A 3,340-nucleotide genomic window follows, 5' to 3' on the forward strand; every position below is an offset into this window, starting at 1 on the left:
AGAGGCAGACACCGACGTATTTTATAGGACAGATAGTCACTCTAGAAAAAACTGTAAGAACAGCACTCTCTTTGTTAAAAGCATGACTGTAGTCCACCCAGGTGATGCTCGGGCTGTGCTCGTGTTTAGTGACGGGGACACGCTTGAGGTGACAAACGGTGGCAGTGGACCTTGTTGTGCGCGCTCGGTAAATTTGTCTGCATTTGAGAATGGGGAGGCTCGAGGGGAGTTTGGATGGGAGGCGGTTGGGGGAACGAAGACTTGCGAAGCAAAGAAGGCACCCCTGGCTCTGGTGCTGGGTCGTGGATGTTTTTTCGATGTGTGGACGGATCAAGAGGTAGCACAGGCATGCGCCGAGCCGCTTTACTGGCTTCGGGAGCATCACCCCGATACAGCGTTAGGAAAGGCCCGACTGGTCGTATCCCGTCTACTGACAAAAGAAGCCACTGTACGCGGAGGTCATACGGAGAATATAACTGCAGGAGTCGATCTTATTGATTCTCTTGGGTTTCCAGACAGCTCGCCTCCTCTTCCTCCTTGCGAACCTACAACTCGTGCTCCTCCTCCTCCTCCGCCTGTTGCATCCCGACAGCGCTACCAACAGCCTGTGTCTGAAAGCGAATACTCCTATTTTAGACCACGGAGTGAGATTGGCGAAAGAAGAGGAGACGGAGAGCGCGGATGGCGAGCCCCGGGAGGCAGAAGAAGAGGAGGCATGTGTGGATGGGGAGGCTCATTTGCGGGAAGTATTCAAGAAACATTTCAGATTGTTTTCGGTGTGTTATAGGAAGTGAATGAACTCAAGACTGTGGCGCTAAACCCCGTCCTTGCCCCGCTCACCCTCAGACGAAAGCCAAAAATTGATTCTAGAGAAGGGCAAAATCGTTTTACTCATCCTATGGCAAAACAGGAATAGCGGGTTCTGCTCCTCGAAGAACTCATTACCGGGGGTACTTGAACTCTTTCAGAAGGTGCAGGCGCCTTATGTTACAACGGGGTTAATGTCTTTTCTGTGTGATTGTCTTGTCTTTCTCCGCTGACGTGTGCATGTGTGCGGAGAGGTGAGAAGACTGCGGAGTTCTCCCCTTTCCTGTGTTGTTGTGTGGGGAACCGAAACGAATGTGAACCCTCTGTACAGAAGAACTGCGCATGGCAACAGCGGTGCCGCGGGGCTCCTTCAGACTCCCTGGTCAGAACAGATACGCTCCTTGCTTGACGTTGATATATTCAGACATGTGTCAGCTTGATGATCTCGAAAAACGCAGACACTGCTGGTCGGCTGGGCTTACTACTAAGGGCAACACACACTACACGGAGGTTCAGCATGGATATGCTCTCTGTATATGGCTGTACTCAGTCTTTCAAGCTAGACAGATGATAGATAGATGATACATGGATGATAGCTAGATGATACATGGATGACAGATGGATAGATAGATAGATTAAAGAGAGATTAAAGAAAGATTAGTATCTGTCTATGAGATAATAACATAGATACATATCTACACTACAGTGATGATCAACCCTGAGTGCAGTAAACATGACTTTCTCTTCTTCAAATTCTACAGGACAGAATTCTTCTGCACCAGCCAATATAGCATGTGTGGATGAGACAGAAAGGCATACACACACACACACATTCGTTCAAAGACTTCTACATACACTCACCTTCTAACTGACGTCTTGAATACTTCTTCCCTGAGCACATCTTACCAGATATATACACCTGTCGAATCCGAGACTTAAGGACACCTACAACTGCACTGGCGAACCCCGCAGTAGCTGTCTGCTGCACCTGAGATATATATGTCCGCGAGAGGTCTGTCTGTAAATTACACTGTCTGCACTGCGGTTACGACTCTCCTGTATTAGCATGGGTACGAGAACAAACCTTTCCCTTCAAAGCCTTCGCGATGCTAAAATACCCCCCGGTAGACACCACGTAGTAGACCAGTTGATAAGAATCCGCCGTAGCGTTGCTAGGAGCTCCTCCCCTCTCCGGGGAGGCGGAATACCAGACCCGACTCTTTCGATATGTCTTCCGGTCGCAGCGACAGGCTGGAGAGAGGAAGAGACTTTGAAGAGTGAGTTTATTTCTCCTCTTAGTAGTTAGTCCGCTACGTTATACTATTGAACGGTGGTAGAGTGACGCGGAGAGATTTTCGTGGTGGTTTGCTTCGATGGTGAATGACACCCATCTGTTGTCATTTTTCTGCATTTCTTTGCTAAAGTTTTTCCCGCTACGTCCGTCCATGGGTGGACTCGTGTTTAGGCGGTTGCGTGAATGCGTTATCCTCGCGTTTCGGGCGCACAACACTATCTATCCATCTTTCTACTTCTGAGGTGCACGTACACCACGGCTATCCAAGTCAACCACCCAGACAACTGCTATCACTGTCCATTCTTTTCCGGGTGTACATACACCCCTCCACGTGCTCTGTTTCATGGGTACAAACAAAGATGTGGAGCAGGAGAAGAAAAGAAAACAAGAACACCCAAAGACTCAACTGAAGAAACAGACAAGAAAAGAAAAGAGAGTGAGACTCCTCTTGATGTCTACGCAATCTCCATAACTATCTCGTGACCAAGAGAGATAGCACAAAAAACAGACACTCCTTTCTCGTTCATCTTCAACTCAGCTAATAGTAATGAGAGTTAAGAAAAAGCGAAAGGTTGTAGTGGCAGTGAGAGTCCCTAAAGTAGCTGGCTTTCCTTGAGAGAAAGAAGAAAATCTCTCTCTTCTCAATTGTTCTCGGTCTCTTCAAGAAAAAGCTAGACAGGAACTTCGATAAGGAAGAAGTAAGTTACCGAGAAGACAGGAAATTCAATAAGACAGATTTATACCGAAAAAATCTTACGGAAAACACGCATGCAAAAACCTTCATGAATGTATATACACCTCTACATATACATAAATACAGTATATTAGATATATATATATATATACACATATAGTAGACCATACATTCACATATACACATAGGTAGGTGTATACGAATATCAATCTATTATAGACGAAAAAAGAGATAAGAAAGAAAGAGGTGAGAAAGAAAGAAAGACGAGAGAGAGAACACAAAAGAAAATCCTCCTGACGGTTTTCGCCTCCCCCTCCCCGCCCGCGTTATCCCTAACTTCTTTCTGTTCTTTTCTTTCTCCTCTTTCTTCTTCGTGTCTTTTCTTGAACGTGATCGTCTTTATCTCCTTTCAAGTTCTTTTTGCTGAGAGGTCTTCAATAGCAACTAAAGCTCTTAGTCCGGAATCAGAGAGGAGACCAAGAAGCTATCATCTATCTATCTATCTAAACAGAAAAAATAAGAAAGATAGGAGATAGACACTCCTG

At 46.0% G+C, this 3,340-nt stretch overlaps 1 protein-coding gene across 1 annotated transcript in view; it reads left to right on the forward strand.

Annotated features, from left to right (window-relative positions):
- CSUI_001173 (trichohyalin) overlaps positions 1–3,340 on the forward strand; it is a 15,941-nt gene that overhangs the window by 12,015 nt on the left and 586 nt on the right. Inside the window, exon 8 of the mRNA XM_068061379.1 lies at positions 2,956–3,340. This exon is cut by the window's right edge and continues 586 nt beyond it. The gene's annotated coding sequence lies outside the window, so the exon portion shown is untranslated. The remainder of the gene's footprint in view (positions 1–2,955) is intronic.

This window comes from Cystoisospora suis, assembly GCF_002600585.1.
Source record: "Cystoisospora suis strain Wien I chromosome Unknown contig_470, whole genome shotgun sequence".
In the NCBI taxonomy this organism is placed as follows: domain Eukaryota; phylum Apicomplexa; class Conoidasida; order Eucoccidiorida; family Sarcocystidae; genus Cystoisospora; species Cystoisospora suis.